The sequence below is a fragment of the Mytilus galloprovincialis genome, chromosome 11, assembly GCF_965363235.1.
Source record: "Mytilus galloprovincialis chromosome 11, xbMytGall1.hap1.1, whole genome shotgun sequence".
Taxonomy (NCBI): Eukaryota; Metazoa; Mollusca; class Bivalvia; order Mytilida; family Mytilidae; genus Mytilus; species Mytilus galloprovincialis.
The window spans coordinates 27,387,268-27,396,999 of NC_134848.1; the positions used below are offsets into that span (position 1 = coordinate 27,387,268).

General features: G+C 30.8%; 1 long non-coding RNA gene across 1 annotated transcript; it reads right to left on the reverse strand.

The window, feature by feature from the left end:
* Positions 1-1,198: 1,198 nt before the first annotated feature.
* On the reverse strand, positions 1,199-4,492 carry LOC143051922 (uncharacterized). The gene is made up of 2 exons (XR_012970951.1): positions 4,072-4,492; positions 1,199-1,691 (listed from the first exon to the last, which is right to left on the reverse strand). It is a non-coding gene; the product is annotated as an uncharacterized LOC143051922 (long non-coding RNA).
* Between the last annotated feature and the right edge of the window lie 5,240 nt (positions 4,493-9,732).

Sequence of the window (9,732 nt, forward strand, 5' to 3'; positions counted from 1 at the left end):
CCCAGTCATTTGAAAGCTTTACAAAGGGTTAGGGGATTATGGAGATTATATTTTGACAATCAGGAAGACCGAGATAAAACACTCACAAATGGTCTTGTTATTCGTAAAAAGCTAATACAAACATATGCTAGAAATCCCAAAACTGCTGAAAATGAAGATCCTAACAATGTTCGAGTAAGAATAAAAAATATACCTTGCTCAGCAGATGACGGTCAAATTCAAAGAGCCCTTGAATTTAATCACTGTGTAGTACATACATTATTTCGTGAAAGGCTACGAGTCGATGGACGCGTAACAAATTGTCAGACTGGCGATCGCATTGCAATATGTGACCCAATACCAAATCCTTTGCCAAAAACTTTATTCATAGGTAAATACAAAGCAGTGGTACTCCATCGAGGTCAAGTTGACACCCGTACAAACATTAAATGCAATAAATGTCTACAAGAGGGACATAAATCTTATGAATGCCCAAACGATTGGGTGTGTCGAACATGTGGTGGCAGCGGTCATAAAGCAAGCTATTGCACTACTTGCCCAGATGATTGGGTATGTCAGACATGCGGGAAGTCCGGTCATACAGCAAAATACTGTAATGCAGACTCCGATTCTTCTAGTGAAGATAGCCAATCTGAATCAGAATCAGATTCAGACATTCCCACACATCCAGAAAGCTGTCAAAAGGATGCGTCACAAACAACCCAAGCAGCTGAAGCAGAACAAAAAACGCCTAGCTTTACTTTCAACAAACAGGCAAGCAACAATCTTGAAAATCATTCAAACCTAAGTGAAAAAAAGGAACAACGACATGTCAAAAAGGCTAAACGAGCAAAAAATAAAAAGGACAAACAAAATTCAAATAAAGATCAGCCGAGCATGGAACGCTTCCTAGCAGAAGCCTTTAGAACTCCATCAAATAAAACCAATGAAGAGAAAAAAACACGTACTAAACAAACAGCAAGTACTCCTACTGATGAGCTTCACAAGAGAGAAGAACCAGTGAAAAAAAACAAAATCCTAAGCTCATCTTAATTATAACTATCAACTACAAATCTTCATGTGTTTTAAATTGTATATATTGTATATATTTCTTTGTTTACTTTGTATTATAAACATAGACTGTGTTTATCAAGTGAACAAAATTGTAATTTGTGAATGTGATGTCTATATTGTAGATAGCATACATTCAAAAGAGAAATATCAGAATAGTTGTTTATTTAAAAATGTAGTAAATACAGCACATATGAAATTATTTGTAAATGAAAAATGTATAGACTATGAATATAAAGGTGGTAAATCTTCTTGGATAAAAAATATTGTTCCATGCACATCTAAAACAAATGAAAATTGCTTAATTGGTTGGAGCACTAAATTAACGAAATGCAGTATTCATAGACACACTTTAATCCTTTGTCATAATATATTCTTGGAATCAAGTAAAAAACAGCCAGTCTTGAAGTATAAAAGTACAGTTTCGGTAAATGACAATCTTCCGATGTTCTTTTCTTCAGGATACGAACATATTTCTACACAGTTATTTTTTATAAACATTAACGAAACAGCCAAAAATATCCAACTGTTCTTGAACTTAGATATCACACACTTCTTTGTTGTGCACATATCTCCAGAATTAAGCACTTCTAGTAAAGTCATTTGGCTAACAACATTCTGTGACACGATTAATTCCATATCTGTAAAAAAATATAAAAGTTGTAAATACAAAAGAACCACCCGCGCTATCAAAATTACAGTAAATGACAATGCTAATGTTTACAAAATACAAGACGTTTTCAGAAAGTCAGTAATGAAACTAAAAATAGAAATTAACTTTACCTGTGCTATTTATAGGTCTAAAAATAACTACATGTTTATCTGGGTCACGATACATAGAACAGGTTTATACATTTTGCTAGATTTAAATAAATCGTTTAAGAGATCAACAATTTAACTTCTTTAATACTATAATGAAAACAAAAAACTTCCACATTTGCTCACTTAATTGTCAAGGTTTAGCGAGAAAGGAAAAGCGCTTTAGATTATTCTCTTGGTTTCAACAGCAGAAATGCGACATTTTAATGGCACAAGAAACTCACTTGTCAAAAGATTTGATAAAGCAAATTAACAATGAATTCCATGGCAAACATCTTCACAGCCTAGGCACAACAAATTCAAGGGGAGTTTCTTACTTTATTAATAAATCACTAGACTTTAAATTAATTAATGAATTTTGTGATAAAGAAGGGAGAATTATTATAATTAATATAGAAATTCAAGATAAGATTTTTACCTTAGTAAACTTGTATGCACCTAATGAAGTTCATGCAAGAAACCAATTTTATAAAAAAGTAAGTAAATTAATTGAAGAACACACTCTTGGTGCTCTAATAGTAGGGGGAGATATGAATGATTTACTCTCATCTTTAGATACAAAGAACAATAAATTACATAAAAAGTTAAAAAAGCCAGTCAATGGTTTAAAACAATTAATTAAAACACATAAATTGATAGACATTTGGAGACAATTAAATAAAGATAAAAAACAATTCACATGGAAAAGAAAAAATTCTACAAATGAAGCTAGTAGAATAGACTTCTTTGTAATATGCACACAAGCACGCCTAAGTACTGTATCTGCTGATATCAGGCCTGCACAAATTTCATTCACAGACCACCAGGCTATTTCGCTTAAATTAGACATTTATGCAAATAATCGGGGTAAAGGATATTTTAAAATGAATAACAGTATATTGACTGATACTCAGTACAATAAACTAATAAATAAGTTAATTGAAAAGTATGAGCAAAATTTTAATCTTACAAATGTCCTAAATCAGTGGGACCTGCTAAAAACTGACATAAGAGAGTCTACTATCCAATACTGTAAATCAAAAGCCAGAGAAAGGAAAAATAATATTTTAATAATGGAAAACAAACTAAATCTTTTAAATGAAAGATTAGACAAATTACCTGATAGGAAAAATAATGAACTTTTTAATCAAATAAAAAAATTTAGAAAAAGATTTAGAAGAGATATACTCTTTAAAAGCCAAAGGAGCCCAAGTTAGATCAAGAATAAAATGGGTAGAGGAAGGGAAAAAAAATACTAAGTACTTTTTATCTCTAGAAAAAAATAGACAGGCTAAAAAATCTATTAATAAATTAATGACCAAAACCGGTGAGGTTACTGTTGATCAAAGTGAAATTTTAGATGTAAGTAAAGAGTATTATAAATCTCTGTACAAAAGTACATGTCCCGAAACTGAAATTTTAAAGACATACATAGAAAATACCCCCATTGATCATTCTTTAACTCCTTGTGAAAGCAAACAAGTGGATGGTAAATTAACTTTAGAAGAGCTAACATCTTCTATTTATAATATGAAACTAAATAAGACTCCAGGCAAAGATGGCTTAACAGTTGAGTTTTATCGACAATTTTGGCCAAATTTAAAACATATTGTATTGAATGTTTCTAATACATGTTATGATAATGAAACTTTATCTGAGACCCAAAAGATTGGGATAATATCATTGATTTTTAAAAAAAATGACCCTTTGTCCTTAGATAATTACCGTCCAATTACTTTATTGAATACTGATGTAAAACTTATTACATATACTTTAGCACAAAGACTAAAAAAAATCTTACCCCTAATTATACATAGAGATCAAAATGGTTATGTTAAAAATCGATATATAGGATTTAACGTACGCCAAATTCAAGATATTATAGATTATGCTGAAAACTTTAATATTGATGGAGCTATACTATTTATTGACTTTTCTAAAGCGTTCGATTCACTCGAATGGGACTTTATGCTGGAATCATTAAAAAAATTTGGATTTAATAAGTCTTTTCAAAAGTGGGTCAAAACACTTTACCATGATATAAAAGGATGTATTTTAAATAACGGGTGGATTTCTGAAACCTTCGGGATTCAACGGGGAATTCGACAAGGATGCCCTTTAAGCGCGTTATTGTTTGTTTTATCAGTTGAAATACTGGCTTGTAGGATAAGGGATAATAATGATCTGAAAGGGATACAAATAAAAATTGATAAAAATACTCACAGCCTAAAAATCTCACAGCTAGCAGATGATACAACTCTCTTTCTAAGATCTAAAAATGAAATAAAAAATGCACTTAATTTAATAGAAACTTTTGGATCTTTTTCAGGGCTTAAACTTAATAGAAATAAAACAGAAGGTATATGGTTAGGTAAACTAAAACACTGCAAAGACAAATTTGAAAGTATCAATTGGAAAGATACGGTGAAAAGTCTTGGCATTTATTTTGGCCTGAACAAAAAAGAATGTGAAACAATAAATATAGAAAGACAGTTTGAAAAATCAGAAAGGATACTAAATGATTGGAAGAAAAGAAAATTGAGTATGATAGGAAAAATAACTATAATTAAAACACTAGTTATTCCCAATATAACATACGTTGCTTCATTGATAAATCTAAGCAGTGAAATTATTAGTCAATTTAAAAAAAATCTTATTTAATTTTTTATGGGAGGGTGGTAGCGAGAAAGTTAAACGCTCAGTGTTAAGAAAAGATTATATTGAAGGGGGATTAAAAATGACAGATATTGACGCATACATTGAGGCTATTAAAATAAATTGGGTTAAAAGATTAACTGATGAAACTTGTGCTAACTGGAAAATCATACCTACTTTTTATTTTAGAGAGTTTGGGGAAAATAATTTAATATTTAAAATGAATCTTAATACTCATAAGTCACTAGAAAACCTTAAAAACTTACCTACATTTTACTTTGAAATTTTGAAATGTTGGATTAAAAATGGAGGTGGAAAGACGAAAGTACCTGATAATTATAGAGATATAAGAAAGCAAGTTATTTGGGGAAACCAATATATAAAAACAGGTGGTAAAAGTTTATATTATAGTAATTGGGCAAAGGAAAACATAATTTTTGTAAATGATGTAATTGATGATAAAGGAGAAATTTCTCATAAAATATTAGATAAACTTAAAAAGAAACAAAATTGGATTTCCGAAATATGTTCCCTTCGGAAAGCTTTACCCAAAAGTTGGATCCAAAAATTAAAGAGCAATATATCAAAACATACTAAAATCAACATTACACAAGACATTAAAATGTTAAGTAATGGATTGTATTACGATCTAGACAAAATTAAGTTTAAAGAAATTTATAATATTATTATCAGGTCAAATAAAGAGCTTCCAGTAGGTTTTTGCTCATGGAAAAACCAACTATCAGGTGAAAATGTTATATATTTCATGAAGAAAAATTTATCTTTCACCTTTCTTTTTTTAAAAGATAATAGATTAAAAATGTTTAGATGGAAATTACTGCATAATATTTTAGCTATTAACCATAATTTGTATCGCTGGAAGGTAGTTAATAGTGAAAACTGTGAACTATGTTCTAAATCTGATAGCTATAATCATTTTTTCTTTGAATGCACATGGGTAAAAAATTATTGGACATTTCTACACAAAATATTTATGTATCTTAATATTGGGCAACATGTTTTTTGTCTACAAAATCTTGTAGTAGGGTACAAAATTGAAGATGTGGATTATCATGTACTTAATCATATTATAACAATTGTTTGCTTTGTGATTTATAAATGTTTTTATTTTTCCGAAAAGAGAACCAAATATGTGAATATGATGTCAGTCCTAAAAAACGAAATTGATACACAAATTTTATATCATCCGGAAAATTCCTTTTTGAGAAAATTTCAAAGAAAAATTTTAGAAAATTGATTCTTTGGCTGTCATATTTATAGTTGATTGACCTACATTTTTGAGAATCACAAAAATGTCATTGAAATAAAAAGAAGACAAATTTCTAACGAAATTGCTTTTTACTTTTTTTGTTTGATTATCATATATAGTATATCATTCAATGTTTAGCGTACTTGAAAGATAAGACACTATCTAAAAACTAACATAATTCAATTATACTGACCTATTAATCCGATCGAAACCATGCTCTTTCACTTTCGATTAATCCAAAACTAAAAGCTAAACAAAAGACGGTCAAAGTTCCGTTTTTCTTGTCATTGTGAAGTAAAGTACATGTTGTAGACAGCTATTACTCTGTTAATTGTAACTAACACGCAATACTACATGTATGTAAAATTATAAAAAGTTTACCAATAAAATCCCCTGGTTTTATTGGTAATTAACCATACAGGGCAGAACCTTAATGCCATTGTTGTAACATTAAGGAGATTTGTTAACAACTATTATAGTAAAATAAAGTATCTGAAGTTGAAAAAAAAAAAAAAAAAAAAAAAAAAAAAGCAAAATAATACCAACTCTTTTAATTTGTCTTTTAGTTTGGAATGTGGAATACTTGTGTACAGAGTAGAAAAGTCTACTGTTTTAATACTGTTACAAGATGAAAGAGAGTTAGATTGTATGTACTCTAAAAGATCTTTTGAATTTTAAGTATCCACATCTGATTCACGCCACCTCTTGAATAGGCAGTTTCACAATAACTTTGAATCCCGTCTTTGATTGCTGATAACATATATGTTAATAATTTAGAAAGAGGTTTCGTGGAGCACTTGGAAGACCCAGCAATATACCGTTGTTTGTAAGGACACTTATGTAGTTTAGGTATCCAATACAGGGATGGAAGATCCAGTTCTTCATTTTTGGTTGAAATTCCAAAGGAACATAGAACAGACCTATGATTATCCAGGATTTCCTCTTTGGTAAGTGTCGTGAGGGTATATGTTGAGTTTCCAAGTGAATTGTCAATACCTAATTCGTTTATCAAGCAGTTGATGTAGTGACTTTTACACACAAAAACGATGTTATTTGGGGCTTTATCTGCGGGGACAACAACATATTTGTCATGGAGGTCGGATAGGTGTTTTGCAACATTTGGGTCTTTAAAGATTGACGTAGCATGGGCATTGATGGACCCATTCAGTTTCTTAATTCTGATTTGTATCAACGACCTCACTCTGCCATAATCCATTCGGAAAGAGTGTCTACGTCTTCCTTCTCGCGCTTAGCCCATTGCCTGGCATAATCCTCGACTGAATCCATCAAAATTTTAAGTTATACTACATATTAGTAGTTGTTAGATCTCGTATGTAGTATAACGTAATCAGAGATCAATACTTTAATTATATTGTGTTGTTACTCCTGATTTATAACTTCGATGTCCAGAACCTTGTTTGACTATTCCCATTACATAAGACGTGATAACGCATTTAAGTTTCGAAGGTAAAAGCTACAAAATAAACATATACAGCACATATGACGTTTTGAAAAACTATGTGGGAACTGATTTTTATGAAATTAAAAGAAAGTCGGGGAATTTATTCGTAATTGCAAACATGATCAAGTAGGCAACCAAATCATAGACATGGAAAAGAGCTATAATTGCATTGCTAAATGCGTGCTTGTCTTAATGGTGAGGGATATGGCTAACGGATATAAAGTTTCCTTTGGCTTGGTTTGCTACGCTAAGCATAATAGCACTTTTTTATCCGATAATCTGAAGATCAATACGTATATCAAAGACAAGTGCTGCTCAAGTAAGGATATAATTCCTAACCTGCAACCGTAAATCAGTCAATCTGCATGGACAAGTCAATGAGTGTGTGTACTTTAAAGAGAATCCGTTGTCAGATGATTGCAGGTAAATCTACTTCGTATCAGATGTTCCATATTTGATAAAGACTATACGTAACTGTTACAGCAATTCATTTTCTCACTTGAATACACGTAAATTGATAATGGAAAATACATTTCCTGGATTCATTTATTTACCTTGGTTGAGTTGATACAGTAAGGCTTCAGTATGTACACCAGTATGTCAGCAATTTCTTTCCTGAAGGTACTTAACAACAAGCATTGAAGCTGATGGTGGTGAAGCTTAAGGAGACTCATTCAAGGGAAAAAAGAAGAAAACTCTTTAGTGTCAAACATTAAACTTTTAAATTCAAATGTATTGCATTATTATATTACTACATGAATCTGTTTATATTAATTGTATCATATATCATAGAAATCAAAGGTTACAGAGACAATTTAGAAATCAGGTGGCATGGTGACAACAGAGAAAGTGGATGGCTTTGAGGCAACAGAAACAGCATTTATCAGGGTTTTTTTTCTCAATCTGTATTTGTTCTACCTAAGGTCAAATTTATTCTTGCTTCATATCCAGCAAGTAAAAATTATCCCTTAATAAATCACCTTTTAAACAAGTATTGTCCCCACACATATATGGACATCACTCTTCAATTTTCTCTATCAGTAGTGTGTTTTGTGTGGTTCGAAAACATTTTCAGGATCATGTTTACATAAGGACCATAAAAGGGGTCTATACAAACAAGGTCTATTTACTTTAGGCCTAAGTTTATTTACATAGTGGTACTTATCAACTCTTAAGTAAACAAAGTTTGTTTACATAGACTAAAAATGAACAAATCATCCAAGTTATGTAATGTACAAACTAATCCAAAATGAATAAAAACTGAGTAAAAACGACTCAAAAAAAGGGGGGAGGGGAGATTGATAGATTGATTGTTGGTTGCTTAACGTCCAGTGGTAAATATTTCATGCATATTCAGGATGAGAACAAGTTAACAATAAAAAAAGAAAAGAAAACAACAACTCTTTTGTTTTTTTGTTTTTTTGACTATCATATTTCTTTATTGAGATCATCTCTAGTTATATTTTATTTGAATCGAAAACACAAAAAATATGTATTTTTTTTCCGGAAAATAAAACACACTCCCACCCGAAACTGATATAGCTACCGCCATCTTGAAATTGTGAAAAAAAATGAAAATGTTGCATCCATTAGTTATCGTAATATGTGTTGTCGTTGGGGTTTTAACCAAGGTTATACCCATCACAAATATTTGTGAGAGTCAGGATGGTGTAATGAGGTGCACTTACAGTGGTGAGGGGCAGTACATCTCCCTTCAAGAATTGAATAACGACCGAGAGATACGTTTCGAAAGGTTTTTCTACCAATCAACACTTTTTATCGAGAATGCTGAACATTTACGACGAATTACTATAGAATCAGGATCTGCACGATGTGAGGATATTTCTTGCGACAACCCAAAAGTTGTAATATCAATAGCAGGCATCCCTTGTCAAGTAAGTTGTAGATTGGACTTTATTTGAGTGTATGTTTTGGAGTTTTTTTTTTTTTGTAATCAATTTATGTTTTGAAACGCTCCCCTTTAATTTCCATGATAACCAATTGATCAACTAATCACCAAAGAATAAAAACCAAGAACTGCAAAGGGTTATCTCAAAGGTGATAATTAAACAAGTTACCACCAACATTACAATCAAAACAACATTAAGTTAGCATACTTCATTTTTTTATAATATTTAATCAAAGTATTTCAAATGTAAAATTAAATCACAACTATTTATTTGATTTTATCAGTCATATCTCACTCAATTTACATTGCATCACAATTTAAAAGAAAAGTTTTTTTAGTTTTTTATTCCTTCTTGTTCAGTCATCCATTAAATCCACAGCCTCCAGTGCCACTCCTGCCACATCAGAACCTGCATTTTCACCCCATCAGGTATGAGTATATCCTACAAATAAAATAATTTCTTTTATAGATAATGATATCTTTAAGTATGTACATGTAAATAAGATAATAAAACAAATATATATAAAATGTTATTGAAACAAAATGGTAAAATTATTTTTTTAAATTACAGACAGAAAGACCCACTAC